Raw genomic sequence first — 21,176 nt, 5'->3', positions numbered from 1 at the left:
TCACACTTATTATTTGCATCATAGCCCACATCCGTCACTTGATGCCTTTTAAGTTCTCTGAACCTCAATAGCAGCAGCTAACACAGATGTATTCACTTAAATAGCTCGTCCTGAATTCAGCTGACTTTGAACTCCAATAAATCCTAAGAGGTTTGAAGAGGTAAATAGAGAGTTTAAAAATGTGTGGACAGCTTTCTTTGCTTTCGCTGCCAACGCTGTGACGAGGCTCGTCGGTATGCTTTATCCGCAGCTGGTCTGTTAGGATTTTTATTTTGGTATTTTAGTGTTCTTGTCAAAATCTGCTCAAAAGTGGCTCTTTTATGTGATAAAAGCTTGCTGACGCCTGTTCTCACAGGGAAACTTGATAAAATGCTGACACTATTTATCTAAAAGGTCAAAGGTCAAGCCGTGACAGACATGGATGTATACTCTAACTTGATTAGTTGGTGGCTGCTTACAAATATGAGACAGGGATTCTGTTTCTTTTTGTTTGTTTTCTGTTTTGTTTTTTTTTCTGGTTTCCCATTTGCGATGATATAGTGACAGCATGAGGATAAAACCCCTTTCTGTAAATGCATATTGTACATGCACACATACACACGCTCAAAGCAGCGCTGTGGTTCTGGCAGTGGATCAGAGGATGTTGTTTAGAGGCCTTATTGAACCATAATAACATCAGTAATCCATTATCGCTGCTCTGTGCTGGTGTCTGGTGTGTCTTGCTCGCTCTTAATAGCTTCTGTTGGAGTGAATGAAGTTCCTGAAGCTATGAATTACGACGAGCCCAAAAAGATGATTCACAAAAACCCCGAAAAGGGGTATTTCTCCTAAACGAAGAATGCAACACAATAATTACAGTAATTATTATAAATCAAACCAATGAGTTGGTCTACTGGCTTTAAATTTTAAAGTTTCAGAGGCAGAGAAAGATAAATGTCTGTGAGATCGATGTTTATTTTATTACCCACTGTTACTTCTTTTATTCTGTGTGATGACTGATACGGCTGCGATTGATCCAGAAACCTGACTCCTCTCTGCCAGCGAGGTGCTAGACAGAAGCTCCTGCGCTCTCTTATTACTATAACAGACCACTGGGATTTACTGATGACTCAGATTCACACCCCCCCACACACACACGTGTACACACACACATTCACATGCTGCACAGATACAGAGTCACTTCATTTAGACATCAGATGCTTCACCGGGTTACTGCCTTTCTCCTGCCGGGCAGGATAGATAGATAAACCCATCACCTCATTTGCCTTGCGGGGGAAACCTGCTCTATGGGCTTTTTAGAGCCAGGCTACTCCATGGAACCCCGGGATCATTAATTTAACATGATGCAGGTTCAGCCATCTGCACAGTTCACCACTAGAATAAAATCAGGAGAGTGTTGTTATGCTTCTTTTTCTTTTCTCCTCACCAGTTGGGCCACTTTCTCAGTTTAACTCGTGATTTTTCAGAAAAAATAAAAGCAGGTTGCCACGTGCAGGTGTTTGGCACATTCGATTTGCTTTCAAAATCTTTGTTTTGAACATTTTGTCTTGGGGCTCGTTTGTCACTGTCTATGTGTGTGAACTGTGATCATGCTTTTGGAGCATGAAGCAGCATCCTCTCAGCTGCTGAGTGTCGCTACACAACAGATCGGAAACACTCGTCTCTTGCAACGGCTGTGGTTACTTAACATCCTGGAGGCAAAACGTCTGACGTCTGCTGCTTTTTCTTCTTTTTTTCCTTTTCTCTCCACTCTACAAAACACGTTAGCATTCGTTTTTAATCTCACACTAAAAATGAGCCGAGTATGCAAAACTGCATTACTAACGAGAAACATCGGGCACTGATGTACTACTGTTAATTCCTCTAGACGGGGGGGAAGACTGAAAGCTTCAGCTTCCTGAAGCCTAAAGTTGTATTTAAGACTATTGTAGTCACGTTCCACTGTCAGGTTGCCTTTACTGGAAGGCGCTGCACACAGGAAGGAGCAAATCGCACCAGTCTTGTTCCTAAATTGCAGCAACCCACACTGAGCGTGACGTGTAGCTAGACATGAATGAATGTTATTTATTTCCTCTTTTTACACTGTTAACTGGTTGAGTGGACTACAAGCACCACTTGGGACCGTACACCTCTATCAGTATTTTGTGTTATACAAAATTACAGATGCAGTTTTGACTGCTGGGCCTTATTTTTTATTTATTGGTGATTGTGTGATTTGGCTGTAAGGAAAACAAATTTTGTCTCTTACAAACACACCTCCCATTGCTTAAAAGCTTGATTAAATTGTTTGTATTGTATTACCCATTTAAGACTTTCATTATATTATAGAGTTTCCGTTTAATGGTCCATTAGGAGTGACTTTAACGCGGTGATGTCGTCTTCAGCTGTATCATTTTAACTCAATTTGATGAGCTTGTGCTTGTCATGCAGCTGCAGTACTTAGGTTACCTCACTGCTTAGAATCAGGTTAAATCTAAGGTTGCATTCCTCACGCGGTGACTAGGTGTGACTCATACACATGCTTTGTCATAGCAGTGTCAACCTGGGGATGTGAGAAGTATTGCTCTGCATCATCCTTCACCTTCCCCTGAGATTGGAAAATCACTAAGATGAGGCGACACAAAGATGCTTTCTCATGTTTGGTTGCTGTTTTTGATTAGACGGGTCTGCTAACCAGGCCTGGAAGTTTCTGTGATTTTTCTCCTTGGCTGGGGAAAATTTCTCTAACTTCCAACAGGCTGGTTTTAGCTCACCAAGCAGAGTTTTGCTTGGCATTGCACACTGATGAAGTTGTTAAATTTCCGATAATATTCCTGGCTTGGTTTTTGTTGTCATTAGTGTGCTTGCGTGCGTGGTTTCGCAAAGCTCACGTGTGCCATGTGTATGCTTAATTCATAATGTTTCGGGGATGTGTCTGGCTTTTCAGTTTTGCTTCACATCTGTGGATTTAAATGTCCATACGTCCGTTATGGCACCTTCGTGGATTTCTTATCTAGAGCATATTTGCAATGCAAACTATTTAGCTTGATATGCTGACATTTTTTCCCCCCATTTACATATCAATAAGGCATAAAAATACACGATGCCTGCATTCTCTTATGCCAAATTATTTGTAATAATTCAAATCATTGCCACATTACATTTGCTCCTAATTTTTCCTTTTAGTAAAGTATCCAAATAAATAATCGGCAGGACAGGATTGTAAAGGGCAAGCGAAAATCCTGTTGGCATTCAGCAGCCAAGGAAAGAGAATCCTCCTGACGAGAGGAGTGACAGCTTTATTTTGATGTAGATTGTCAAATGTCTTCTCACTCTCGCACATTTTGTAAGGCAGAGATGCCATAACAGCAACCTTTAAAAATACCTAAGAGGGAGGGGAAAGGGGAGGGCAGGTAGGATAGAGCAGAATGGGAAAACAGAAGTAGGCATAAGATGACAAGCATGAAGTGGTGAAAAGCAAATGGAATGATAAGTTAACAGGGACTAAAAAAAGATATTGTGAGATCTTGTATATATGCATGAGAAGTCGGCTGAAATGAAGCAGAGGGGTTACGGAAGGAACAAGGAATGTGAAACAGGGGTTGACAGTTCATGGAAAAGATGAGTGGGTTTGCAGCTGAAGGTGGAGCGGTAAGTTGTGGGGATGGAGAGCTGAGGCAGAAAGGTAAGGTTGTGGGAAGGTCACATGGGAGTGAAGGAAGTGGGAGGATGGGGTGAGGGGAAAGCAAGGTCAGAAGTGGGGATTTTACAAGGGACCAAAGGAGTGAGAAGAAGACTAACTGGGGTAAATGGTAAACATAATTTGTGAAGTTATTTAAGTGTTAATGAGTGACATATTTTCACACAAATAGCCGTCAGGGTGCAGCAGTCCTCTGTTTACGTCCTCAAAATCTGACTCAGCTAAGTGTTGAAGGAGCTGAATGGTGCCCCGGCCCTCCTGCTGCTGCTGGAGTCCCGCTGCACTCATTGTTATGCACAGAGCACACACGAATACACAGGTTTTCTGTGAGCTGCATGCCCGCTTTCTTAGCATGACACAACAAGTACAAGGCATTTATTTCCACTGGCTTTCAAACGTCGGCAGACATCGTGATCGCGTACATGCGGAGTATAGTATGCTGGGCAGCACAGTGTACCAGTGGGGCACTGTCTGCGGCTGTTGTTGCTGCTAATTTTAGGGATTACATCAGCAGCACTAAGATGACAACCTTGTTGAACTCTCGCGCCGTATTTCTCTCTGCTTCATCTCTTCTCCTCCTCCTTCCAGCTCTCCTTCCTTCCTTCCTTTCCTTTCTCTCTTCTCTTCCTACCGGTTCCCCTTCCATCATCTTTCCTGCTTGCTCGTCCGCCCCCCATCTAACCTTACTGTGTATGTTTTCTGGGGGCTTTTCCCTTTTTTTTTATGCTTTCCTAGAAATTAAACACAAGCTACACTTTCGATTTTCATCAGCTCTCACTAGATCTGAGTGTTTATAACTTAATCTTAATGTGTAAAGGTAGGCAGTGTGAACTGGAGGACATTTGAGCCTCTGTACAGTTCATTTTGTCTAAAAGGCTCCGCACCAGAGCAGGGGAACAGAATCAAAGTGTCCTGGCAGTAGAAATAAATTGGTGCCGAGCGCTAAAATAAAACACAACCTACATTCTGGAGGAAAAACAAAGGCTTCACTCTTCCTCAACTCCTTTTTCCTTCTCCTCTGTACGCTCCTGTTTGTCTAAATCTTTCACCCACACTCAAACATTTTCTTTCCTCTCGCGTCCTATTCTCTGACTCGCTGTCTCCTCTTGGTTGCTGTCAGTATGTCTCCAGTACTGACCTTCGAGTTCTTTTTTTTTTTTTCCGTTTCCTACTTTGTATGATGATGATGATGCTCGCCCATTGTGTACGTCGCATCAGCCTCCGCTTCAAGGTTTCACAGCCCCAGTGAACCTAAAGGTCAAAACAAAGTGTGTGCTTCCAGTTTATCTGGCACATTTGTAAGTTTACCTCTTGCAGCTACTTTCTATGATTTCACTCCCGTTTTTGTCCTTTTATTGGTTTCTTTTTTTGCACCTAGGCTTTCTACACTGCAATCGCCGTCGGCCCTCTCTCTGCAGGGACAAGTCGGAAAGGGAAGGGCCCTTTTAAATAGCAGGAATTCCTGTCCCGTCTTTCTGACAGACAGGCAAACACGGGGCTGAGTGCTCACGCACGGCAACACACATGATCGCGTGGCTGCAGCAGGCAGATTCTCTTAATTGAGTCTCTGTGCAGCATACTTGAATGCGTGTGTCTGTTTGTCTGCAAGCGACTTGCTGCGCTTTGTGTCCTGCTGAATACGAGCAAGGGATCAGACTTGATTTCGAGCAGTGGCGCAGCCCTGTTAGCTGGTGTGAGGGGGCATTATAATAGCAACTAAAGGCACAGAGTCAATGTGAACTAATCGCTGATGTTTCTGTGCAGTGTTGATTGGTTGCACCGGCCAATAACTTTCAATAACTCAGCACTTCTTTGTGAACACATGTCTGTGTGTTAAAGAGCTGCAGCAGCTTTAGTCAATGGATTCCTTTTAATTAGACTGGCAGAACTGATCGGCTGTGAGCACAAGCTAGCTGAAGACAACATATGCAGATGACCGCTCTCTGTTGGGATGCATGTGTATACAAATTAGTGTGTAGTGTCCCACGGGGCATTTTTCTCAGTAGCATCACGCTGAATGATAAAACAGATACAGGGCCCCGCTCTGTAATCACTGATCCACACACCGCCTCTGTGAGTGTGTTTAGTCAGTGCTTGAGTTACTCATATGTTCCAGATTTAAAACTTTTCCTATCTTTGATCTCTCATTTTCTCTGTGTTGCTTTTTTCCCCTATCCTTCTGCATCGTTCTCTAGTCTTCACTCATACATCTTCCGCCTCTTTAGATCCATCCCAGTATTTGTTTTCTGTCTCACTTTTCTCTCTGGGCCTCATCCAGAAAGCACTTACCTTACCAGACAGCTGCACACACACGCACAGACACTCAGTCGCAGCCCGGCTGTTCCAGGAAGCGTTTCCTGCGTGACGTGTTTCCTGCTCCGTGTTTTGAAGACACATTCCACATCTATGTACAGTTACAGTAAACGGTCGTCTGAGAAGTCGTGCTCAGACTACGGCGCTCGTCTTTACTTTTTCTTTTTCAGTTTGAGCTGAATGAGTCACACGGCGAGACGACTCCTCTGAACTTGTCTTGTTTTGAAAGTGCTTAATGGTGTGCTTCTGCAGGCTGCTATGTGGGACTTTTTCTTGTTATGGAAGTTTTATGAAAGTCTTTCCAAACGTGTGGATGTATTTTTATTTATCTTCATTCACAAACCCACCAGGTTATCAAATCTCCAGAATAGCGAGTATTATTAAAAAAAAGAAGAAGAAGAAGAATTTGAGTTATTTGTTTTTTATTTTTCAGTATGAGTGAAGCATGATTGAATGAGTGCTACATTTCAGAGTGACTACAGTGAATGTTACTGAAGAGGAAACCTTTTGGTGACTTTACTACATTCAGCTTGCATCCTTTGACTTGTAGGACTTATGTGCAGTTTCCAGGTTCTTGCAACCTTCATTGAAAGTTTCTTTTTGAATTTTACTGTACGCTAGTGTCATTTATATATATTTTCCTGCCATTGTGTCATCTAACACACCACAACTGCCACAAGATTGAGCTGATATTTTTCAGTGAGCAGCAGAGATTTGTTTTCCTCTCCTGAGTCACATGAAATAAAATAGATAAACGGATTAATAATAAGAATTAATGTGTTCCCTCAATTATTGATAAACACATCATCAAAAGTTTAGTTGCTAATGATTATTAATGAATCTGTATTTCTGCTCTAAATGTGGACTGGACTGGCATTAATGTAGTATTTTTCTTATCGTACTGACCACTCAAACCACTTCAGACTACAAGCCACGTTAAACTCTTCTTCCTCTACTTCTTCTTCTGCTGCTTCTCCTTTTGGCCTCTCCCTCTAAGCAGGTTATCTTCCTCTCTCTCTCACATCCACCTTCTGCATGTCCTCCTTCTCTGCATCCATGAATCTCCTCTGTGGTCTTCCTCTTTTCCTCTTGCCTGGCAGCTCCTTCTTCAGCATCCTTTATCCGGTCCTTCTGCACATGTCTAAACGGTCTCTGAGGTTTTGTACATACATTCAAACAGTTCTTTATTCTGTAGATGTTCAACGCTTGATCTGCCTCACCAGTTATTCTAACATCATGTCTTTGGACTGTGAGGCAACAGTGCTAATTGCTTCTAACCATTGTCTGAAACTGTCTTCAGTATGTCCCGTCACACCCACGAGAGCTTAAACAAAGAAAACTTATATTTCATCACACACACCAATAACTGCAGCTGTGTGTGTGTGTGTGTGTGTGTGTGTGTGTGTGTGTGTGTGTGTGTGTTAATTAGTGCTGGGTCTTTTTTGAGGCCAAGCTAAGAAGATGATGTAGTGCTGCGCATGCTACCCTTCAAAAGGGGATAGACTGCAGCTCGTACACACTGAGACACACATGCTGTCGGATCATGGCTTTCTCTTGCTCGCACACACACACACTGTAAACACTCACAGACAGAGCCCTCCATTAGTCCCAGAGTCTTTAATCCAGTCAGTGTTCGGTAATTTCATTCATGTGGAGAGGTGGAGGTTATAGGGTGTGTGTCTATTTGTGTGTTTCTGTGTGTCTTTGTGTATTTCATCTTTTTAGTCCACTTCAGGCTTAATTCTGTGTCTTTGTCTTTATCCCTCTGTTCCGGTATATGCCTCTGTTTGCCCACTTATCCATTTCAAGCTTTCTTTTTTCCCCCCCTCTCCTCTCTGTCTCTCTTGTGTACATAACGCTCCTCTGAAGGCTGGGCTCCATGTGCTTCCATCCGATTGGCTGCCGATTAAAACGATGATGTCATTCCTAGTTGGGAGGTGTGTTTCGCCTCCTATGCACACCCACAGAGGAGGGAGAATTGAGGGTAGAAATCCTGGTTCACAGCAGCGAGCAGGGGGGGAAAAAATAGGAGCGTGGAGAGGGAGTGAGTGGGTGATGTAGACAGACATAAAAAAAACGAACAGCATAATGAAGGGAGGAAGGTCAGAAAAACAGGGAGAAATGCCGAGAAAGATTCTCAGCTCTCTGATGTGTCTGATGCAAGCTGGCATCTCTCCTGTGCTCGAGGAGAATCGGCCATTCAGACAGCTCCTAATGTCTCCTGCTTTCAAATCTTCCCTCCGCTGGCTCATCGTTGTTTGTGCATCAGAACCGCTACAGTATACAGGCTGATATATGATATATGGTGTGGAAAAACACAGATAAACACACATCTTAGAGAAACAAATGTTGCATGTGAAAGTATTGACATCTTTGATCCTGCAGAACATGCGGTTTAAAACAATTTTAAAAAGTGTCTTTATAGGATAGTTTAAAAGGTACAAAAAATAAATAAATTGGAGTAAAAAGAAGGAGTTTGTATTTTGAGTTTGTATGGATCTTTATTTTTCAAAAATTGAACTTATTTAAATTTTCTGACTATTAAAAATTATGCTCTGGGCACTTGAACTTGTTGCAGCTTCCTTAGGAGATGCATGTAAATATGAAAAGAAAACTAGATTATGAGATTTTTAACTGTGTCCTTCATTAAAATAGAAAAAGAAACTCAATGCAAACATTTCAGAATCCAGAGAAAACGAGGATTTTGTACCCCTGAGGTGTTGAGTCACAACTATTGAAATATGAAAGGAAAAAAAACCCAAAATAAACAAAGCGCTGTTTCATGACGTGGGTTTTCAATTTGTTTTTCTAAAGTTTCCACCTCATTTGCTGTCATTAAAAGCATTGTTATTCTAATTAGGAGCTGATTTGGGGGGAAAAAAAGGCTTCCAGTTGTTGAGGTTGCATGTATTGTACGCCTTTTGATTAGAACCTGAAAAAATACTTGTGTCATTCCAACTTTCTTGGGTGGTATCCCACATCTGATGCATAGTAGAATAAACCCCACTCAGGATTATTTGTGGTTCCTGTCAGAACCAGGTCTGCTTCAAATTGTTTACAGCTGCGGTTCTGCTCAGTCTAATGCCTTTATTACCTCAGTATATTTGGCCAGCAGTGTACTGTATTAGAGTGAGTTATCTGTGATTAATGTGTATTTCCTTGTACTCAAATTCTTTCTACTGTGTCACAAATCTTCTAGATGCGGGGGCTTTTTAAAGGAGGTAAAAGAAAAAAAAACCCAACTATTATCGCCTTGTGCTATTGTGTCACATGTTCACATTCGGCAAAATACAGCCAGTGCCTGTCTGTTGTATCTGATAGGGAATCTGATTTATACCCACCCCCCTCTTTTTTTGTGTAATTTATGCGGCATGCTCACAAAGGGGAGGGGGTTGCCTCAATACACTCAGCTTTATGTTACCAGCAGATCAATAAAGATGCTCCCTCGCTTTCCTCTCTATCTGCCTTTCCCGTTCTCCCTCTCTGTCCATCTCTCTCTCTCTCTCTTTCTCATCCACATGTGCTCAGCAGCCAATACATCTAATGCAGTTTCCCTCTGCTATCTTCATCCCTGCCACCTCCCATCCCATCCCTTTCTCTCCTTTCCCCCGTCTCTCTCCCTCCCTCGCTGCACAGGTGATGTCATTCTTTTCCAGCTGGATTCTCCTCCCTTCTCCCTCCCTCCCCTCGCGCTCGCTCTCTCCTCCGTTCCCCATTAGCGGCTGGCTCTCCAAAGCGCAGCATCTATCCACAGTAGCTTCTTTTCCACGGGTGGGAGGGGGATGAGGAATGCCGGTTTGAGGTGTGAGCGCTAACCCAGGAGGAGAGCTTAAAGCTGGGGTACAAGGAGCAGGATCACTGGCCCCATGCCATGGAGCTGCACTGCTGGGCACACACTTACACCGCTGGAGCTTTATAGGCAGGAAAGAGTTGCAAGGGGCAGAGAGAGGAGTTTGACAGGCAGTGAATGAAGATCAGAGAGAGCTGCAGGCATCGGTCCTGGCTTTTGGGAGGTGAAGGGGGCATTGTTTGGATGACTTGAAGCCTGGCAAGAGGCTCCTTCCCAGGGGGCTGCAGATGCACAAACAAGCCCCCCTCCCCTTTTTTTTACCCCACATTTTTTTTTCTTAAATTCAACGCTGGCTCATCTACTGAGGAGGGAAATCTGAGCTTCTTAAAGAAGTAAAAGAAATCTTGAAGAGTTGACTTAATGAGTTTTTGCTCTGGACTTTTGACAGACAAACCTGCTAAACTTGCATATTGAACTGGACGGCTTTATCTTTGGCCATGCAACTTCCTTCTCCTTTGGATTCAGTTTTGTGTATTCAGCAGAATTTTTTTCTTCTTCATTGAGGTTTATCAGCGTCTCTGTTGCAGTCTCTTGACAGAGAGAGAGAGGGAGGGAGAAAGCGTGACATATGAATGGATCTGCGTTGACTTTAAGTCTCTTTCTGTAGTGATATCTGACAGTCATCCAGTGAGGCTTCCGTTTTTTTGTTGGTTTTTTTTACGGCCAAATCAAGGAAGGGTTTTTTGTTTTTTGTTTTTTTAAATAAACCACAGCAGCAAAGAGCGTGGTGTCAGCCTTTGCCCTTCTTTTACTTATTCATTTTTTTTTCTTCATCTCTTGGTGAACGAGGGGAAACTTCCCCTCGCTGGCACCCTCCCTCCTGTGGAAATGGCTTTCCTGGTCCGTTGCTATGCCAACTGCTTGCAGCCGTGGTCCTCCAAAGTAAGCGATGTCGTAATCCCTTTTTTGGCCAGTGCCTCTGGCTTAGGATGCTGCCGCCTCTGTGTGTGCATGTGCGTGTTTGTGTGTGTGTGTGTGTGTGTGTGTGTGTTACTGAGCGAAAGATTGGGTGTGGATGAGAGAAACTGAGCTCGATTCATATGCATATGCATTTTATCTGTTTAGAGACGCTTGCATGCTGTGCATGTGGCTGTAATTTGAATTTTAACCAGTGTTCTGCACTGAAAATGACTGATAGCCACAACTGCTGGCACCATGCCAAAGCTTTTTCAAGGAGGAATTTAAAAGCTAATAATATGCACAGAATAAAGCTAAAGAAATGTGTCAGTAGTTCAAAAAATAAGATGACTTTGTGTCTATGTGGGGATATGCCTCCTTTTGCTTGGACAGTGTTCAGTCAGCCAGGAGAATGAACCTGATATTAATCTACATTTGATGCTTTGATCTGTTGGAGGCATTTTTTCTGGCTTTGCACCAAATATTGAATTGTTCTCAGCAGCTGCAACAACAAGAGCAAACGGATCAGAGGGGCTTCCAAAATATGTTGCTGTAAATTATGTGTTTTGATACCGCTTTTTTTTTTTTTTTTTTTTTTTTTAAACTTTGGCTTATATCATAATTGCAGGTGTTGGTGTAAAGGTGTTGAGCCAGACTGCACTATTTAAAACATGAAAGCGCACATGCACTATTTGTAAAACCTTGAACTGTTTGTCTTTATGGCGAAAAACTCTCCGTGTAAAGTTACAAGCAGTCGAGTCCTTGGTTTGTGCAAAATGACATTTATTGGTGCTTTTCTTTCAGTCGGTGCATACCTGTTAGCCATCTGATCTGGTATGTCTGGTCTGTATGTTGCCTCCCTGATGTCGGCACTGAGCTGGTAATGATGTCGCTATTTGTATAGTTAACAATTACATGTCCTAGTTTGAAGTTCTTAAGATAATTGGCTGGAGGTTGTTCCTGGTGAACTTCTTGGTGAGGAGAGTTGCTACAGTGCAGTGAAGTACCAATTCTGTTCTATTGTTTGTTTCTCTCTTCTCTTTCTCTATTTGAATAATAGAAAAAAAGAACCTAGAGGGTTATCTGATGTCTCTGTTCACAGCAGAATGACTGTACCTTCTACCTTATATGTCTGTCTCTTTGGGAGCAAGAGTCTAGGTGCTGAAAGCCTCAGCTTCATTGTGTGTGTGTGCGTGTGTGTGTGTGTGTGTGTGTGTGTGTAGATGCTTTCAGTTGGATGAGTAATAATTAGGTCCCTGGAGATGTAAGGGGATAAAGCGAGAAGATGTTAAGTCTAAGAGAACACATTAAATCTGAACCACACATAGTACAGAACAAACTCTTAAATACCTTGTTACCCTTCTTTATTGCCTTTCCTTCCTTGTGTGTTCCAAATTTTACACGGAGTGCTTGCTGATTACAAGGTATAATGTATCTTCTGCTGAACATAAACCTAAAATCTAATTCTGGAGGGTTTTCTTTTCCTTTTTTGCTCCTTTCACATTATGATAGCTCAACCCCCGCAGCCATGTAAACACTACTTAATGGCAGCATTGTATTCACTTTCAAATTTCCCATAGTTTTCCTTGCATTAGGTTGTATTTTATGAGAACTGAAGGAATGGGATTTTTCAGGCTAATGTCAGTTATCCTGCCAAGTCTGTTTCTGATCAGTCAAATATAGTCGTTAAACTTTAGTCACAATTAATGAATCAGTAGTAAATATAACAAATTCATGACGCTTAAGGGGATTTTTTTGTTTTGTTTTGGTTTGTTTACTCATTTAAACCACTGATTGGGTTTTTGCTTTAATCAAATATTAGTTAATTAGCATTTTAGGGATTCATTATCATTGTTTTTGCAGCAGCTTAGCTTGTTTATCTGGATGTTATTACTGTTCCTTCTACCGGCTGCACACGCAGAGCTAATTTATCCTCCATCTACAGCTGTTAAGGTTTCATCCAGCGTGGCCCGTTTGAAGTCCGTACTTAATTGGTCGGCGTCTGTGATGAGCCCACCTTTTGCAAAGGTTAATTAAATTTCCCTCGTTCCTCTTATTACTACTGCTCTTTCTGAAGGTGCAGTTGCAGTGCACAGACACGGCCGTGTGGGGTTTAAAGGAAACAGAAGCAAATCGAAAGTGTTAGCGTGGACTCCAGTTGGGTTTTTTTTTCCTCCTTATGACAGTGTAATTTCATCCATCGTGAGATCTCAGGGAGGAAGGGATGAGGAAAGGGGCAGGGCGTGATTTGAAGATAAAGAACACAGCCAGAAAAGAAAGAAAGAAGGCAAGAAAGAGAGAGAGCGATAGGAGAATAACTCAATGAGTATAAGAAAGTACTTTTAGTCCACGAGAGGGTTTCACAATTTTAGAATTGATGTCCTTCTCAGAAAGGCAGCCAATTATTTTCTCTAGAAGTGAGCCTCCTTTTGAAAGGTTTTGGCTTTATTGAACAGGCTGGGATTGGCGATTTCCTTCCTTGCTGTGATCTCGGATTCATCTCGAATGATTCACCGGCCTCTACAGCACCAGTGCAGTCCATGCAGCTTCGCAGTGAATTATGGCGAGTCCCTATTTTAATTTGCCTAAACACAATTAATAGCCCCGATAGCTGAACAAGCTGGGCTGCCACTGAAGATCTAAGAGTCCAAAAACATAGCGTAGGTTATTTAATTCAAACAAATCACTGAGGTTTACTTAGCTGCCAGCTGGCTTTTACAGTCTCCAGCTTGGATTACTACAGACTTGGAGAGGAACCCCTGTGAATGACCTACAATGGAAACTAAGCAGCTTATTTTGCCATGTTAGGTGTCTTTTTTTCAGTATTATTCCAAAAAGCAGCTCTTACCATGCTCACTTACTCCAGCTTCTAACATCAGAGGGTTAGTTATTGAAATATTGACTGAGTGGCTGGAAATTTGGCATCAGATGACAGGCAGCCAAATGTAGGCCAGTGGAGCTGTTCTTTGGGTTTCTCTTCTGAGGGATCAAGGCCTAGATTTATTTACTTACTCCAATAAACACCCTGAACATTAAGCTTGAGGTCTTTTTTTGAGGAGGGGGGCATAGTCACCTTTAGAAGGCAGTTAGTGGTATGCTTTATAAGGGGCTTTCAAAGTCTTACTTGGATTTTATAGTTTTATTGTACAGTGTTTCTGGATGAACTGTCTCTTTAAATCACATCCTGCTCATCCCAGCGGAACACAACCTCAGTCTACATCCTCCTGATGCTGGAAGACTTGTCAAAATGTTCTGCTGCTGAACTCTCTGAACCTCCCTGCTGCTTACATGAGTTCTCTGTTGGGCTGTCTCAGCTTCCTCTGTTTTTTGTTGTTGTTGTTTTTTGTCACTTGCGTTTTCTCTCACTGTATCTTTAAATCTCATTTCTGTTAGCGAGAGGACTTCCTGATGTCTTCCTCTTGCCCCTTTCATTTCTTTCTCAGGGACTCCATCCTCTTCTGCCTGTCCACCTCTTCTTCTCCCTCTACCTGCATCTATTATTAACACGTCAATAACGGGGCCCATGTGTTGTTGTCATCCTGATGCTGCCGCTGCCACTTCTGTTGCTACCCTGCTGGGTTTTATCCTCACTCACGTGCACCTCAGTGTCTTATAAATCACACCAACTCTTCTAAAACCAACCTCTGCTCTCTGTTTCTGCACCAAATCCCACCCTTTACTTATTAACCTTCCAAGGTCTCGTATGTTCTTTCGACTCCTTTTTGCCGTCGCTCAAAATCAGATTCACTCATGTTTCCTCCAACTTGTAGTGCTGTTTTACCCATCTGGATCGCTGTGGTGTGAAGAAAAAAATATATATATATATATATTTTTATTTTTTTTATTTTTTATTCGTTTACTTGTACTAGATGAGATAAGTTTTCTTATTGAAACAGGAAATGTCACGCATTGCTGATAAGAGGATTCGTACTCAAAACAAGCACATAACTTAGGTTGAAAGTAATTTCCTCCTCAGCTGCAGATTTCTCTGGCATAGGCCACCAAGTCCAGACTCGTGGCTGACCCAGACTGCTGCATTTGCTTCACTCAGCAATCAATGGATCTTGCCGAACATTGACATAATCAGCTTGTATGGACCCATGCTGGGTCGAATAGTAATGGGGCTTTAGAGGCATTGGTAGGGGAGAGCCAGCGTGGGATGATGGATTTAGTGCCAGAGCATTCAGACCCAGGCGAGGCAGGTCAGGGAGATGGACAGGTAGGGAGACGAAGCATCTGGCATACTTTATTTGCAGCAATAACAGGAAAACTGCACTAACTTGTTATCACGCAAGATGGGACTGATCAAGTGAATGGCTGGTTTAGTAAAATTTAACAGGGTCCAAATTAGATTTGAAAGACCTTAAACTGATGTAAATAGACCTTTCAAAATACTTTGCATGTTGTGTAAGATTTATATGATATATGTTTTAGCTACAGTTACTGATCTGCCGTCACCATCAGATCAGACTGGATAGATGGCTATATTAAACTGCTGAAACTCTATTGAGTGGAATGCGGAGATTAATTATTCGTCAGTGCAGTCTATTGACCCTTTGCTTAGTGCTGTGGCTTCATGCCCAGACATCCGTGCAAGGCTGATTAGGAACTGAGCACCTTCAACATTTTTTTCTTTTTCTTTTTTTTCCCCCTCCAAGGGCCAAAAATATGGCACGAATTCTTAACAAACAGCAGTGCAGTGGTTAGCACAGTCCCCAAAAACAAAAAGCTCCTGCTCTCCCCTGTTCCCACCTTCGCCCTGTGTGGCTTCTCTCTGGGTTTGGTTTCTACCTACAGCCCAGTGACATGCTTGTTGGATACATTTGTGATTTAAAATGAGTGTGAATGTTGTTCGTCACACTGTTAGCCATGTGATAGACTCATGGCTGGACTCCAGCACTCCTACCACCATGTATGAACGTGAACTTGGAAAATCAGTTTAACACTACTTTTAGTGTCATATTCGAAATAAAAATGCTTTGCAGAGACGAGTTTCTAAACACTTCCTATAATGACTTGATTTTAATGACTTTTGACCAAAATTTCAGCATAAATAAATATTTGATTTTTAGTATGTCCTACAGCCCACATGTTGAAGTCAGAATGGCTGTCGATGATAAAAAGCTCTTTGTACTGCGGTCCTCTGCATCATGAGATCAGCAGATGAAATATTAAGCATTAGATAGATGAGCCATGGCTCCCTTGGTACACGAATATGTTGACAAAACCATTTTTATGCTCTCAGAGCATGACCTTTGCCAGGTGAGGTAATGCCATTGCCTCTTCACATTGGCCCTGACAGATTTTCCTTGACCTCCGCCCCGCAGACAGGCTAATAGACGAACTGACAGAATTCACACAGGCAGTCAAGGTAATGTGGCCTTTAAGCTCAATAGATGGGGAGGAGGGGCATCCAGAGAGAGAGCCAGAGAGACGATGGGACAAAGGCAGAGGGAGAGGGAGAATTGGAGTTAGAGACAACAATAGAGAGAGAGAGCTTTTAGCATACCAGGGGAGGTCTAGAATATCATATGCACAGGAAGTAGGGGTGATAAAGATCAATATGGATTGCATTAAGCCAAGCCATGCCCTACTCACCTCCCATAAGCCATAAATTACTCTTCAGTCCTTTGTAAACAAAAACACGCATTGCTTCTTTCTCATTTCCATAAGCGTGTCTCATAGAAATCTTGAAGATTTCTTAAAACTAGAAAAGCAGCGGTTGCAGACTTGTGAGCATGCTGTACAGTGTTATTAAGTCATCATGCTGTTGAATCATTCTCCATGTGAAAAATGAAGGTTTCAGGTTGCATTTGGATCTCTTGGCTTTTTTGAGATTAGATAAAAATGACATATTTTATTACTCAGTTGGTCAGAATGGTCACTCAGGTTGAGCCGTATGTGGACTCTGTGGTTATTTAGATAGACTTCACACTTGCATTCAGTCTGCTTCTGTTTTTCTGCAAAGAATAGATGTTTTTGTGGGTAATGTGGCATTCCCATCGACACCAGTGTCACTGCAAGAGTTCAAATGGACTCTTATCTCTGCATTGATGTACACTGCGAGGACTCGTAGGCAGTTGGATGTGTCAGTCATGGGCCTTGTTCACTGCCATTTAAGCTGTGAAGCTGGTGTATCTGAGGACCAGCTCCGACTTGTTCCAATGGAACATTAAAGGACTTTGTACCTCTCAGGTACAAACTGACACTCTAAGCATGCTCGTTGAGTTTGACATCTTTTTTGCTTTTCACTCAGAAACAACTGACTGATTGCTCGCGTGCACTTATATGCTATTTTAAAGCCGGATTTGGTTGGTAGGTTGTTCTTGTCGGGTTTTCACAATTTACTGATTTGCTTTTAACCACACTGTCGCTGCTGTTTACCTTTTTGCAATGCAGGATATGGTTATGACGACACACCACAGTGTGATGTTAAAGTTGAAGCTGTTGTGAAGCAGCTCAAGGGAAAAGCACTTGCTTTCTTAGTAGTTTACCACACTTTTCTTTTTCATGTAATAGTAAGCGGGGCGGGGGAGCGCTCTGGGATTGAGTGTTTTAGTAGTTAGTGGCATAAAAGGGCCTGTGTTGTATCCTGAATGGTGTAATTATTGTCCATTAGCTTTGATAGGCTGAAATTTTAGAGTGAAAAGCCCACTCAGGCCCTGTTTGCATTCACTGGCCGAAGCTGGTCAACATTACAGCATTAAAAGGAGTGAAAGTGAGACACTTTGTGCATAAAATACACACACACAGACACACGCGCATACACTTATCACGTGTCCTCATCTACAGCCGTGCATGTGACCTATGAACTTAGCAGATTTGCACTCTTGTATGCATTTTAACACCCGCAAATGCACAGAACAGTAACCACACACATACAAGAGATATGCAAAAACATTCATTTTATATATACAGACTCCACCTGTATATATAAAGAAGTACAACTGCCAGACTACACACCCTCAGCACACACACAAGACACACTCTAGTGCTGATATTTCAGCCACTCATGGCCCCCACCCACTCAATTTCACTTGCTCCCATTATTTCACTGCTATTGATCCACATCCCCCTCGTCCGCCTGCCGATCCAGAGAGCCTTTACTGGATAATTTTCAAGGGCATTTATAAATGCAACACGGGGTAAATGGGTGATTGCCATGTGGCTGGTTTTTATATGCTGTTGGTTGTTTTGTGAATTTGTGAGAGGGGAGAGTGCAGGGAAGCATTTAGAAATGGGAACCCCGAATGGGTGGAAAAAAATATGATGAGGCCGATCGTGGAAGATTTTCTCCTCCTTTGTGCATTTCTAATTTGTAGGAGTTAAATTGTTTAAAACTAAAGTAACACTTGACTTGACATTTCATTTCTTTTGACTTCAGTTGAATTTTTAAGGTCTTTCTTTTTTTTTTTTTCTCCCCACCCTCTGCTTTCAGGCATTGTTACAGCCACCTTGCACATCAATATTTTGGCACTGAATATTTAAACAAATGTAAAAACCCTTTTCTGAAATACAAATCCACATCTGTAGCCTGCGTTGTGGCAGGAGAATGGAGTCAAATGATTTTAGATTTATATAAAAATGGGAATAACTTTTTCAGACGTTAAGAGCAGGTCGTTTGCATGTACTTGCTTTACTGTTAAGCATTGTTTTTGTGAGGTAGAATAAATTTCCTGCGGTACTAAAACTGCAGTTAGTTCTGTTTGTTTGGCTGAGGTGTGTGCGAGCCAACAGAGTGGAACGGGATCCAACATTAACAAAAACACCAAAAGAGAACCACGGGTGGAGCTGCCCCCTTAAAGTGGCCTCTGGGTCAACCTGTAGGGGTGCCAGGGCCGTGCTGTATGTGTGTGTTTGTGTGTGTGTGAAGCTCTGTGGATTTGGCTGCTGGGCAGGAAGCATCTGTTAATTCAGGAGGGCCAGTATGGTATATTTTTGTGCGCGTGTATGTTTAAGTGCACATGTGTTTGTATCAGTATTAAAGCCCAGTGTTTTGCCTTCCCTCCTGTATCCGGCAGACCTGGCCATGGCCCACCTTCCTCAGGGGCTCAGACAGACTTGTAGCTTCCTGTGACACACATAACTTTGTGCGCATGCACACACACACACACACACAGATACGCGTGCTTAAACGAAACCAAAGAGAGTTAGTGTTTCACCCTGAAAGCCTTTGTTGACCAACAGATAGGGAAAATAATCCCTCATAGCATCCATTTGAGAGATATGAGTTGCATATACTGTACAAAGCCTGCAGAATGCATACAAACTTAAGTAGTAGCACCAGTGAAAATGCTTCTCGACAGTAAATATTGGTGCCATTTTACTCATTTACACCAAATGTACAGATTAAATGTATTCAGTTTTGTAACTGTTATTTTGGTACAGGTATTTGAACTATAGCAGAAAGAAAGGAATATAATGAAAAACGGCAAAGAAAAGGCTTTAAATAACTCTCTCTCCAAGGTGGGAAAAGTCAGATAATCCAGTGATACCTGGGAGATCTAGGCTTTACCAAAATAATTTCATCCTGGTCGCCTAATCAGGGAAAAACGGTAATCCACACAGCTTCTGATTCCTCATGCGCCCTCCACCCAGGTATCGGAGCAGGTGGAGGAGGGAGGTAGATGGGTTGCGCTGGGCTGAGTTGTCCTTTCAGGAGCAACCAGCTCTTGGACAGCGACTGGCGTCTGCTACCTGCTGCCACACATACGCACATGCTCATGCAACACACACACGGCATGCTAGATGCCAGCTGGAAGGAATTTCCACTAAAGCCTGGTTGTAATACTTCCAGTCCGCCAGAGAAAGTGACTGCGGGGATGCCGACCCATGCTAATTATCTCCTTCACTGTGTAAGCCACCAGACTGAGTGTCTAGTAAAAATTGTGTAGGATGACTTGGCATGTAGAGCCATCTCATTCCAAGAAAATCCAGACTGCTGAGGTTCACGCTAATCAAGGGAGGAAGGCTGATAAGTAATTTGTTATTATCACTCCTAATAGCTCATATTATCCCCTAAAAGTCACGAATATCGCAAAAGAAACTAGCGCTTAGGCTTTGGAGTGGTGCTCAGGATTTTGGAGCCAAGGATTTGGGATTTACTTGCATCTTAGAAAACAATGACTCCATTCCCCCTGGTGATTTTTAGATTTGTCATTATTGTGTGGACTTATTTGAAAGCCTTTGAACAGCACACCCTCTGCCAAGGCCTTTTTTTCCCCACCTTTGCAGCTTTAATGAATGTGGTCAGCTTTCGCCTTGGCAGAGGAATTCCAACGCAAGATTTTATTTGAATTTTAAGGTGGTTCTGCCACCTTAATAGTCACGCACACTCACAAAGCCCTCTGACACGCATGCACAAAACCTACTTTCTATTGTTCAGAGGTTAATCTCTTTGTTTTGGCAATACAGTAATGTGTTCAGGATTTTCGACTCTGAGGATGATTTATCTAATAAATGAGGACATTACACGCGCGAAAACTTTCTACCTTGTTTATCTTTCCTTTCTCTTGTCATCATGCTCTCTATGTCTCTTTCTTTCGTGGGACTACAGGGGCAAAAGTCACAGGCCTTTGGCAGTGCTGGTGCCATTCAGCTTCCCGTCTGTCACAATGCTGGCAGCACACGCTGTGGAAACTGCCAGCTAATGGCTGTTTATCCACCGCAGAAACTTGCCAGCCAATGTCTGCCCAAGCTAAGAACTTGCCAACCAATGATTGTTGAACCTTGTACCTCGCAAACTATGCCTGCCAAATCACAGGATGCAGTTTCTTTTTGCTCAACTGAGAATTGATGGATTTCAGAGAGTTTTGGATGGATGGAGAATTCCCAGCTCAATTTCAGGGAGAAAAAAAAAAAGTCCTTCATGTTGTCCCACTTTCAGTTTCCAGCGATTAGTGCCCAGTTTCTCTTTCCAGAACATTTTTAGCATACGTTTCTGACAGAAAATGAAGAATGTTTTTTGCATCCGTAGGATCGTGCAGCTTGAGATACCACCGCATAAATGATATATGATTATATAGGGAAAACATTATCCCTCCTCTTTCCCTAAGCAGCATATTGTGTCTAATCCCATTAAGTTTAAGATGATGCATGTTGGCTTCAAAACTACTATCCCTTTTTATTCTCCCTGGGATGATTAGTTTATCTTTTTCCAGGAGTTTAATGTTAAATTGTGGTGCGGCGGAATAATATGGTCGGGCAGCAACACACACTTTCAATCTGGGCATTAATTTCAGGGGTTATCTTGCCATAAGTAAGAGCTTTTAGAAAGTAAAGCTGAATGGAGATAACAGAGCCAGGCAGGACGGTGTGTTTGTGTGTGAGCGAGAGGGAATCCATCCATTCACATGCAGTCGTCTCTGCTCGGCAGTATTTGAGTCCTCATCTCCTCATCTGGTCCATAACTACACACACACACACACACATTCTCTT

The 21,176-nt window shown here is 42.5% G+C and overlaps 1 protein-coding gene across 7 annotated transcripts in view; it reads left to right on the top strand.

Moving 5' to 3' along the window:
• Positions 1-21,176, top strand: part of rapgef6 (Rap guanine nucleotide exchange factor (GEF) 6) — a 145,040-nt gene that overhangs the window by 65,972 nt on the left and 57,892 nt on the right. The window lies entirely within an intron of this gene.

This window comes from Aulonocara stuartgranti (assembly GCF_965226115.1).
Source record: "Aulonocara stuartgranti genome assembly, chromosome: 10".
Lineage (NCBI taxonomy): Eukaryota > Metazoa > Chordata > Actinopteri > Cichliformes > Cichlidae > Aulonocara > Aulonocara stuartgranti.
Note: the sequence above shows the minus strand (reverse complement) of the source record. Positions and strands in the feature narration are given on the sequence as shown.